Source organism: Helianthus annuus, chromosome 15 (assembly GCF_002127325.2).
Source record: "Helianthus annuus cultivar XRQ/B chromosome 15, HanXRQr2.0-SUNRISE, whole genome shotgun sequence".
Lineage (NCBI taxonomy): Eukaryota > Viridiplantae > Streptophyta > Magnoliopsida > Asterales > Asteraceae > Helianthus > Helianthus annuus.
Window position 1 is genome coordinate 94,459,972 of NC_035447.2, and position 13,201 is coordinate 94,473,172.

Sequence of the window (13,201 nt, forward strand, 5' to 3'; positions counted from 1 at the left end):
CCGTCCTTACGAACCGTATGAGCTTTCAGCTTACGGTTTGTAAGCTACTCAGCGCACACAAGTTTTCACCTCCTTACGGACCGTAAGGAAGAAGACCTTGTGGTCCGTATACGATGCTCAGACACAAAAATAATATATGCTTGCGATCCGTAAGCACAAAGCTCTACGGTCCACAAGGGGTCGCTCAGAGGCCAATAAATGGCATGTTGACACATATGGTCCCTCCACAATCATAGTTTCACAATTTGGCAAAATTAGCCCCTCTCGTCCAAATTATTAGGATATCTGAGAGTGGACACGTGTCATTAAATACTTTGACACAATTTTACGAGGTGTTACATCCTCACCCCCTTAAAAGAAACCTAGACCTCTAGATTTTATCAAAAAGATGGGGGTACTTTTGTCGCATAGTGGACTCAACCTCCCATGTATACTCGGGGCCACGATGGGCATCCTATTTGACCTTTACAATAGGTATCAATTTCCTTCGGAGCTTTTTAACCTGTCAATCCTCGATCGAAATCGATTTCTCAACAAACCTCAGGTTTTCATCAATTTGCACATCGTGATGTGACATTGCTAGCGACTCATCAGCTAGACATTTCTTTAAGTTACAGATGTGGAACACATCATGAATTCCACTAAGCTCCTCAGGTAGTTTAAGCTTGTAAGCTACTGATCCAACACATTTGATTATCTCGAATGGTCCGATATATCTCGGGCTCAACTTGCCCTTCTTTCCAAAACACATTACACCCTTTCAGGGTGATACCTTCGGTAAGACTTTGTCCCCTACTTGGAACATAAGAGGTTTACGCCTCTTGTCTGCATAACTTTTCTGCCTATCTCGGGCAGCTTGTGATGATCACGGATTTGAATAATCTCCTCCGTGGTCTCTAGGACAATCTCTGGTCCAGATAGTTGGGCTTCCCCAACTTCAGCCCAACATACAGGCGTTCTACATTTTCTCCCATACAAGCTTCAAAAGGAGCGGTCTTGATACTCGTACGATAACTATTGTTATAGGAGAATTCAATTAAGGGTAGGCGGTCATCCCAACTACCACCCAAATCAATCACACATGCCCTAAGCTTGTCTTCCAAATCAACAAGATAATACCCGTATTTGTAGTGCACATTGTTCCCATAAAATGATGAATCCAATACGACCCCGTCTATGAAATCATCAGAAAGATTCGATGAATATAAAACTTGAAGATCGTTGTTTGAACCGACCATGCCAAAGTACGCATGCCAAATCCATAAATCTTGAGACGCAACTGCTTGGAGGATTAAGGTTGGACCATCGTGATCACCTCGAATGTATTGGCCGTTCCAAGCAGTTGGACATGCCGCCCAATCCTAATGTGTGCAATCAAGGCTACCCAACATCCTAGGAAAACCGTGTATTCCTTGATAGGCCGTGTATAAATGCGCGATATTGTTGGAGGTTGGACTCCTCAGATATCGTCATCCATAGCTCAATGACACCTAAAAATACTATAGTTACAATGCTAATAACAAAAATAATAATAATGAAAAATAGTACGTCTTAGAAATATTAATAATAACAATATTAATTATAAGAAACGTAAAAAAAAACAAATATACCTTCACAAAAATTATGGATACTTTCTTTACACGTTCGAGCCAACATTCGTATATACACGTCCCAAACTTCACTCTTTGTTTAGAACGCTGGTTGTCGAATGGCGGCCATACATTTTTGCAACGGAGAGAATCCGAATTTACCCCGTGCATTAGCTCTTTTTTTTGAAAAAAGTATAATTGTGCTCTAAATCGGCACTAATTCACAAATAAAGACGATGGCTCATACGAAAGCGGCGTCGAAATTGATCTTCATTGTATAACGGATTATCCATAAAATAATCACTAACCAAATGGTTGGGAGCACCAATCTGGTCTCGTTCAAGATGTGGTTGTCTGGAACATGTTGGTTGTGACACTTCTGCATCCTCCTCTTTAAAAACTTTTACGGCCTCTTGTGCCACCGATATGAGCAAATCGTCAAGCATGCCCGAGTAGGTAGGAGAATCATTTGAACGAGATTTTTTTTGTATTTAAAAATAATTTTTAGTTTGTATAAAATATATTGTTTGAAAAACAATATTTTGATAAAAAGGTTTATAGTATATGCAAAAATATACTTTGGTTTTAAGAAAGTCGAATAAGTAATATATTAAAATATATTTCAGTTTCAAAATCGTTTACCCAAGTGTACTAAATAACGCCACGATATGCAATGTGATGAAAACACTTATATATAAGAAGTACCAGGGGCGTATCTACCATGTTTTCATCACATTACACCCGTCCCGTTATCTAAACACGAACCAAAACCCAATTGTTAAACAAATAGTATATTAAATAGACTTTAGTTGTTAAAAAATAATAATTTTCAGTAGTATATCAAAAGTATACTTTGGATTTATAAATAACATATTAAACTATCCTTTGGTTTTGAAAATAACATATTAAACTATGCTTTGGTTTTGAAAATAACATATTAAACTATGTTTTGGTTTTATAAATAACATATTAAACTATGCTTTGGATTTTGAAAATAACATATTAAACTATGTTTTGGTTTTATAAATAATATATTAAACTATGTTTTGGTTATTAACAAAATATATGTTGGTTTTGTACAATATCACATATGAGAGCATATCAAACTATACTTTTGGGAATATAACTAAATATACAAAGATAATGTGATTTAAGAATTCATTCAGACCTAGTGAATCAAACTACACCTTTGTGACTATAGGAATACCACAAAGGCAATCCCTATTTGGATAAAAATAAATTGGTTTTAGACATTCCATGACAACAGGAATGGGGTGTCAAATCCTATAGCGCTATATCATACTACCAACCTGTCTGGTGAACATAAAATAAGTACTATCCAACAATTAATTTTATAATCTTTGAAAAATTAGAGTTTAAACCATAAATAATCATTCAGTTTGTAAAAAGATAAGTACTAATATGTATAATCAATTATACTTTTGAAAACATGAAAATAACAAATAGGTACACATGATTCACCCCAAAACAGTGAAAAACAGTAAAAGAGGGGACTATGTACTCACTTGAGAGTGCTTAGAAGTCTTGAACAACTACCAAGCAAGCTAGAGGGAGCACGGAATCAAACGACACCTAATATAGGTAACCACATAAATAAACCGGACCTAAATTGGAAGATCGGATAGGATGAGGTCTCGTAAACCAAATGAGTGTGGGAACTCATATGATATGGTTTAACAAGGCCTACATACTAAAAGGAAACCTAACCTAAGTGCTTACGACCCATTATGACCCGTTTAGGTAGCTTGCGCTACTTTAATGCGTCGTTCGCGTAAAACGCGTTCGGACCGCCTAACTAGTCCTATGACAAGTATTATATGCCTAAACATGTTTAATTATGTTGCTTAATTAGTTAAGTGACAAACGTTTGGGTTACATATGCTTAAACATAAATTATGCATAAAAAGGGTATTTTGATAATTTTCCTAAGGCATATAAACTACCTATCATATGACTAACTAAACGAAGTGACCATAAGGTATAACCTCGGAAGGTTATTCCCTATACAACTATGTGTTGGACCGTTCCGATGACCTTAAACGTCAGTAGAAGTAGTTCATTTCAATTTACTAAGGCGGAATCAAAGTAAACCGAGTCAAAACAGCTTGTTCCTTCCAATTTCTCTTTCTATTACTGATTGCGAGTCTTTACAATGATTCTGAGATAAATTCGACAGCACCTCGACTCACAAACACACAAACATCTCTGCTGTCCGTTTGAGATGAACCTGCTATATATAGACCTATGCTGTCCGTTTGAACATGTTCAAACGGACATGCTTCAAACGAACAAGCAAGCTCAAACGGCCAGGCTTGCTTTCAAACGGCCAGAGCTATTTCAAACGGCCAAGCATTCTAAACCTATACAAACCCCAATTTAATCATGTTTGAACACTTGTTTAACCTATCTAGACACAAGACTTAATAAGACGTAGTCAACAGACATTTCGTGCACCAACAGACTCCCCCTTGGATGTTGACGTAGTCTTTAGCGCATGAGTCTTTAGTCTTGGTCTTTTCTCCATCTTTGTCTCTTCATTGTAACAACTCAATCTTCACAGGTTCAAAATCTTTTCCGAGCTCCATCTTCAGATTTCCCTTTTGTTGTTGATCCAGACTCTTCCTTTCACAGACTCCCCCTCTAAGTATGCTGGGATCTGAGGTTTCTGGTTCAAGCTTTAACAATTTGCTTCCGTGGGAATGATGAAGACTCCAAACCTGTTACTCAACCAATAACATTAGACTTTATCTTTTCAAACAATAAACACAAATTCAATCAGCTCTAGAAATCCACTCAAGTATTCAAGTTCAAGTTAATGACCCTGATTACTTGATTTATCTACCAAGTTCAATTTAATGACCCTGGTTGATCTTTTGACGAATCCAACTGATTTTAGTAAAATCATTTTCAACTTTTTCTAAAAATAACAAGTATCAAGTTAATGAACTTGTTTTTGTCTTTGAAACAATTCAACTTCCAACAATGTAAGCTCTCCTCATTCTTCAGCTCAGAATCTCCTGCATCTGCTTCATCTTTCTAGAATCCGACAATCAACTTTCCACTCTGGTTTGTCTAAAATAAAGCAGAAATAAAATCTTTTTGGATTTTAATGTGATCTAAACTAAGAACTGAAGTAACAGAAAAGTTAAATTGCAGAAATTAAACTATTTACAAACTTATTTTTGGCGAGCATGTCAGGGAATCATATCAGCTTTTCAGACAAATTACTAGTATCGTTAAGCTACATTACATACTCAGACTTAAACAATTCACCTCGATTGTCGATATACTGATCCATCTTAAATTCTCACACAAACTTCAATCTATTCAGGATACCGTTTAAGTGTCTTAGAACTTAGATCAATTCATGTGTCCCACCTCTTGAATATACTCCCGTATCCAGAATCCCAATATTCAGTCTTACAGGCAAGAATACTACAATGATATATGTACATAAATTAGGGGTTAAATGCGAGAACTGAGGGATCTCAGGTCAGAACTTCCGTTCAGCAGAGAGATATCAGTTTCGACTTTGCAGTGTGTCCCCTTTAGAGGATCTTTTCAACTACAACAGATGATTATCAATTTTATTGTCTAATCAGCTGAGGGCTTTATGCTATATTTCAAGCATTATGGATAAAGTATTAGCCAAGGACTAGGTCAGAACTACCGTTCAGCAGAAGTCCCGGAATAATACCCCAGACATCATAGAGTATAAACACCTAGCATATCAGAATACGAGACCTTTCAAACGAGATTTCAGGGGTTACCTATATATCCAAGTAGTGTTCCCCACGAATTTCACAAGTTTGAAATTTTAGGTTTATATCCCGAATAAATTTACTAAATGTACGAAAACCTATCGACACATCGTTAGTGAGACTGTTTAACTCATTTTGTCTATCCAAATCTTTAGCATACTGTAATTGTCTAGCTGATGTACTATCATTTTCCCTATATACACAAGCTCTTTTTCAGATTTTATCATGTTTTTGTATTTTTCATTTTTTACTGTTTTTGTATTTTCTGAAAGTATAACTATGTACAACTAACTATCTCCCCCTAAATACCAAAACACGTAAAAAAACGACAAACCATCACAGATTGTCTCTCGTCTTCAGCCGCAACAGTATTCTCATCAACGCTCACAACCCCATCCGACACCGAAAGCAATTTCACACCATTAAGTTTTAACAAATATTGAAACCGATTTTTATCAAAAGCTTTGGTATGCAAATCAGCTTTTTGTTCGTCAGTGTGGATTTTCTCAATTCGTATCAACTTTTTCTCGAAGCAATCGCGAATAAAGTGATGATGAATTTCTATATGTTTAGTTTTAGCGTGATGTACTGGGTTTTTAGTAATGTTAATTGCGGCCTCATTGTCAACAAACAGAGGTGTGTTAAGAAACTGCAAACCGTAGTCGCGCATCTGTTGCTGTATCCACAGGATCTGAGAGCAGCAACTGCTAGCAGAAATGTACTCCGCTTCACATGTAGATAGCGCCACAGATGTTTGTTTCTTACACTGCCAGGTAACCAATCTAGGACCAAAGAACTAGCATCCTGCAGTTGTTGATTTTGCGTTGACTTTGCAGCATCCGAAATCCGAATCGGAATACTCTTCGAGCGTAAAATCGCCTTTCCTAGGATACCATAACCCCAATGACGGAGTACCTTTCAGGTAACGTAATATCCTCTTGACAATAATCATGTGCGATGCTCTCGGGTTAGACTGAAATCTTGCTGCGAGGCACGTTGGGTACATAATATCAGGACGTGAAGCAGTCAGATACATCAAAGAACCTATCATGGACCGGTAAAACGTTTCAATTTGCCCTGTCTCCGGTGAGATCTGGGTGAATCCCATGATTAGTCGCAAGTGGGGTAGCAGCTGGAGTAGAACTTGACATTCCAAATTTCTCTAGAATATCATGCACGTACTTCGTTTGATGAATGAAAATTCCCTCAGGAAGTTGTTCAACTTGTAGACCCAGAAAGAATTTCATCTCCCCCATTGATGACATTTCGAATTTCTGCTTCATCACCTGTTCGAAATCTTTGCACAATTTCTCATTTGTTGACCCAAAAATTATATCGTCCACATAAATTTGTACTATCAGAAGATGACCATCAACGACTTTAGTGAAGAGAGTGGCATCCACTTTTCCACGTATGAACTGGTTAGCGAGTAGGTGTTGAGACAAAGTCTCGTACCAGGCTCTCGGCGCCTGATGCAGACCATACAACGCTTTGTCCAGCAGATAAACTTTGTTCTTGTGGATTGGGTCAGTAAAGCCCGGTGGCTGACCAACATAAACCTCCTCTTTGACCTTCCCATAAAGAAACGCTGACTTTACATCCAACTGATATACTTTGAAATTCTTCCAAGACGCAAATGCTAGGAAAATTCTGATAGCCTCTAGTCGAGCTACAGGAGCATAGACTTCGGTAAAATCAATCCCCTCCTGTTGACTAAAGCCCTGAACAATGAGTCGAGCTTTGTTCCTTACAACCACTCCTCTGTCGTCCCTCTTACACTTGAAAACCCATTTTGTATTAATTTTCCTTTGACCATCCGGCAAATCAACTAACTTCCACACCCCCAACTTTTCAAACTGACTTAACTCTTCTTGCATCGCTATGACCCAAGAGTCTTCAGTAAGCGCCTCTTTGTAAGTTCTCGGTTCGACCTGTGAGATAAAACAACTTAATGAAAATTCAGTTTGTAAAGGTGCTACTGTAGAATAAAAACATGTTAAGCCCTGGTCAATTTGACGTCTCGTGCGAACGCCCGATTGCAATTCTCCTATGATCAACTCCTCTGGATGATAAGAAAGAGTTCGCGGCATCACTTCGCTTGGAACATCTACATTTCCCTCCAGATTAGTAACATTTTGCTCTGCATCTTGTTCACCAACTTGGTTTGTTTGACTTGATAACTGGATCTGCTCCCCCTCAAGATCTGAATCACCATGGTCAAATACTGGCATGTTATCAGCTTCTTGATCATCATTCACCTCCGACTGATTACTAGGAGCAACTTCATCATCATGTTCACCAGCATTACTAGGACCTGCTTCATCGTCATTTGAAGTTTCCCAAGGTCTTCTAGAATACTCCGCTGGGAACCTGAGCTGCGACTCATACTCTCGTAAAATATCCAGCTCATCAAAGAAATCTTCTTCTTCCTCAGATTCTTCTCTCATGTCAAACGAATCCAAAAGTTTGTCATAATGATAACGCCATGAATCACCAGGATTCTGTGGCGGCATAGTGTACCCCTGACATTCAACATTCGCTGCATCAATAATCCGCTTCTCGCTTGGAACAAAGACACGCCGTGTAGGACTTGAATATCCAACAAAGATTCCCTCAATGCTCTTTGAACCAAACTTTCCATTAGGCTCTATTACCGTACAGGGTGACCCAAACGGTTCTAGATACTTCAAATTCGGCTTGCGTTTATTGAGTAGCTCAAAACACGTCTTGTTGAACTTCTTCACAGTAAGAACTCTGTTGAGAGTATAGCATGCAGCAGAAACAGCTTCAGCCCAGAAATTAATTGGTAACTTAGAATCTGCAAGCATCGTTCTGGTTGTCTCGATTAGCGTCCGGTTTTTGCGTTCTGCAACTCCATTCTGCTGCGGAGTGTACGGAGCACTAAACTCATGCAGTATACCTCGTTCGTCACAAAATTCTTCCATCTTACTGTTTTTGAACTCAGTACCATTATCACTTCGAATTCTACAAATCGGCCTCTGGTACAAATTCTCAATTTTCTTAAACAATGCTATCAAGCTGTCAAACGTTTCGTCTTTGGATTTCAAAAACATAACCCAAGAAAATCTGGAGTAATCATCAGTCACAACCAAACAGTAGGAATCTCCTATTATACTCTTGACATTCACTGGACCAAACAAATCCATGTGAAGTCGTTCCAATGGTCTTGACACTAAATTAACTTGCTTTGTAGGGTGTGACTTTTTCTTCTGTTTGCCTTTGACACAACTTATGCACTCCCCTTCCAGATGAAAACCTTTGACATGCACTCCTGTCACCAAATCGTTATGCACCAAGTGATTCATTTTCCTTAGGTGAATATGCCCCATCTTTCGGTGCCATAACTTCGACTCTTTTTCCGTTGCTCTGGACACAAAACAATGAGCCTGACCCGTGGTTGTAGTAGCAACGCTCATATCCAACACATACAGATCCTTGACTCTTGGTGCCCTCATGATGATCCACTCTTCAGGTATCACAAATCCCGGTTTCAAGATCAAACATTCTTTGTCGGTGAAATGAGTAGTATACATTCTTTCACAGATCTGGGAGATACTCAGCAGGTTGTTCTCCAACTCAGCGATGTAGTTAACTCTATCAAACGTTACAATGCCATTTGACAACATTCCTTCACCTATGATCCTTCCTCCTTGATTACCTGCAAAACCCACGTAACCACCATTAATGTTATTCACATCATACAGCAACGCGGTCTTCCCTGTCATATGCCTTGACGCTCCACTATCCATTATCCACCTGGATACAAGTTTTGGAAGATCCTGCACATAACAAATCATCATTTAAACAACTTCAAGAAAGATGCCGATACATGCTTCGCGATCCAGGAAGCTCCGGCAATTCAAACTGCTTAATCAAACATGGTGTCCACCCAGGCTTCATCAGCCTTAGGTGTAACCTTGACTCTCGCAATTTGAATTTTGAAATTTTCAGCCTCTTTCTTTGTTTCCATCATGTATGTTCCTGCACAAAAAATTTTAACAAAATCAAGAGGATTCGAATTTTTATCAATATAACAACCCCTCTTAATATCGTATCTCATATTCTTTTTTGCTGCAAGACATACATCAATTCGTTTTCTCATTTCAATGAATACATCCAAATCTATCTTTTTTGATTCTTCTTTTATTTCATCCAATAATTCCCTTTTTCTTCGATAATCATAACCACTCTGATTTGTAACTGTGTTGAACAGACTTTTTAAATCAGTACGTAATAACCAAGAATCCCGTTTCAGTTCATTATTTACAAATTTATTCCATTCCAAAGGTAACGCATCAACAAATTTTAGCTTTCTTTCATCATTTGAGTAATATATCTTATGTTTTTCTAACTTGATGATTAATTCCCAAAACCTTTCTTTAAAACTCTCCATTGATTCATTCTTCATACACAAGAAATTTTCGTATCTTTTTACATAAACATCCTTATCATATCTCATCTCATTCCACGATTCTATAGTCCAGTTATTTAAACTTTCAAGATTAGCATTTTCCTTCTCATCAAACATTTTGATCTCACTTTCTTTATTAAGTGACTTGATTAAAAAATTTTCGTTCAAAATTCACAAATTTAACGTCTTGATATTTGCACCTTCTAAAAACACTTCGAATCTCCTGCAAACACACAAACAAATGATCAGTTTATACTTTTCAAACGGAACCTGTTCAAACGGAATGGTTCAAATAGTGATTCAAACGAGCAGGTTATTTTCAAACGGAATGGACTTGTCCGTTTGAAATAACAATAGTTTCAAACGAGAGATATTCAAACGGAATGGACTCAAACGGTCACGCTTCAAACGATATGATTCCAATTCAAACGACAATTTCAAACGGAAGTTGTCCTGATCGTTTGAAATACACCTATTTCAAACGATAAGTTCAAACGGACTCCTTTTTCAAACGATCTGTGCGTTTTCAAACGGTTCGTTCAAACGATAGGATCACTTTCAAACGAACTGTGTCATTTTCAAACGGTATGACGTCACTTTTTCCGAACACTTTCAAACGGACACGACTATTTCGATTAATTTTAGATCGAATTTTAGTTCCAAATTGTCAAGGATTAGTTAAAAGTGAATTTCGTTTGATATGTGAACGTTTTAAGCCATTTTAACTGTGACAACTATTCAAAATCAGAAAAGAAAGGTAGAAGTGAGATAATCCGGCGATTTCAAGCTGTATTTGGTATGAACTCCTCGTCCTGAGCTCTGATACCACTTGTAGGATCGTTCCGATGACCTTAAACGTCAGTAGAAGTAGTTCATTTCAATTTACTAAGGCGGAATCAAAGTAAACCGAGTCAAAACAGCTTGTTCCTTCCAATTTCTCTTTTTATTACTGATTGCGAGTCTTTACAATGATTCTGAGATAAATTCGACAGCACCTCGACTCATAAACACACAAACATCTCTGTTGTCCGTTTGAGATGAACCTGCTATATATAGACCTATGCTGTCCGTTTGAACATGTTCAAACGGACATGCTTCAAACGAACAAGCAAGCTCAAACGGCAAGGCTTGCTTTCAAACGGCCAGAGCTATTTCAAACGGCCAAGCATTCTAAACCTATACAAACCCTAATTTAATCATGTTTGAACACTTGTTTAACCTATCTAGACACAAGACTTAATAAGACGTAGTCACCTAATGTGTTTGGTCGGATCCTAAAGATCGACCAAACGGGTCTAGTTCGTAAGTCTAAGCGGGTGTTTAATCCGCTTGACTTACGACTCTATACAAGCACTAATCTAAAAGTGACGAGCTAAACATGCTAAAACATGTTTAGTTAAGTTAGAAAACAGGTTTTGGTATCAAAACAAACGGTTTTGATACCTAGAAGTAGTTTGGTTACAAAATACGCAAGAATACGCATTTTGGCCGAAACTACGACTCGTCACTGAGCCTAGATAACGTGGTAATCAGTAAGTATAGTCACTAGGGACTATAACCATCGTGATTACGCTCACGTTATGAATTTCAAATGAACTTCGCATTGACCGTAAACTGGTCAATGCAGAAAGTCAAACGCAGTTTGACTTTTAAGCTAAAAACGAAAGAAAAGAACGAAGGAATACTTACAAAGGGTCCCCGCAAGCAAATCTTGATCCAAGTAGCTCAGGTATGAAGCAAAGGCTTCAACTTAGAGCATCTTAGATCAGATTTGAATGAGGAAGAAGTGAAACTATGGTGGGTATTTATAGATTTGGCACAACCGTTAAGATCGTTCATCGAATAACGTGCTTCGATCTAGGCCGTACACATGTGCGTATAGTTTTCTGAAACCATGAGAGACCCTAGAATGGCCCATAGTACCAAAAATACCATTAAAAACCAGCCCATGGTTTTGCAAAACCATGGGTTAAAACCATTAACACTTCAAAATTTGACTAGGTTCATTAAATCTGGTCAGAAATTTCAAAAATGGTCCCTGCACTTGTAAAATTTGATTTTTTTGCACTTTTAAGCCCTGTTAACCCAATTTCAAGGCTCTAAAATAAAGTTAAAGTATAAGGAACTTAAAATATGCTCAAAAACATCTCGGATGTTGTTAGTGCATTATCTGTCTATCGCCTCCGTCAATCTAGTCCGTAGTAGAAACCGAAGAAATCTAAGCTTTTAGTGTTATATCTAGTTAGAAAGGCAAGGTGGCAATTTTGTAAATAATGAGATTTCTCATTATATCCCTTAGCCTATAAACAGATCATTTAGGTTTAGTGTTTAAGACTTTTTGCTCATTTTGGAGATTTAGAGATTTATTCTAGAGAGAGAAAGTCTAGAGAGAGAAAGTCTCTCTACGTGATTCACGGCTTTGTACACGACATCATATCTATAGAATCACGTCATTAGTACGTTCTTGTGTGTTTGGTCACGCGCGTTCACGAATTCCGCACGTCGAACGTTCGTTACGCAATCGAACGGTGTCAAAATCGATCCTACAGATGTCGGTTCGTTTGGTCGTACGGTTGCGTTGTTCGGTTAATTACGACGGAAATCGTAATGAACGCAAAAACGATCCAAATTACGCGACGAATAGAATTTTATCATGCCAATCACTAAAATAAAATATTTTAATGATTACTTAAAACAAAATTATTTTATCCATGGTTGTGAAACAATGATTCTGTTACAACACTCCCCGACGTTTCCGCCACGCTTGTTGTTTTACGTGGTCAGGGTGTGACAGAAAAGTTGGTATCAGAGCCAATGGTTATAGGGAATTAGGTTATTAGTAATGATTTGATCTGGACTATAACCTTCCTAGAACCCTAACACAAGTTATCTTGTGTTTAGTTTTAAAACAATATTGACACCTATCCTTAGGTGACAACCACAACAAGAACACAAATTTCGTTTCCACTTTGAAAACCAATCATCTGTTCTAGGATGATTGATTACTAGGTTTTGAACCTTCTATGTTTTCAAAATCTCGTCAAAGTTTGGTCTAAATAATGTGAACACGTGCAAACTGGAAGGGTGGGTGCCTGTACCCTGGGTCTTCTGTCTAAGGCTAGAGTGTTCGTACAAATCCGCAATATCGGACCAGTCACTCTTACCTGGGAACTCTTGGGGTGAGTGTCCACTTATAGGCGAGCATGTCTTCGCGATACATTATATTGACCCATTTACTTTGATTAGTCACAGTCTCATTTGTTTACCTTAGGTAACAAACAAATGATCGCAATTTTTATGCGTTCTGTTTTCATTTCCCTTGTTTCCTCCCATGTCTTCCATTTTCTTCATAATGCCTCTTCATCGCAACAAGACTCGAGTGTCCGGACCAGGTGCTA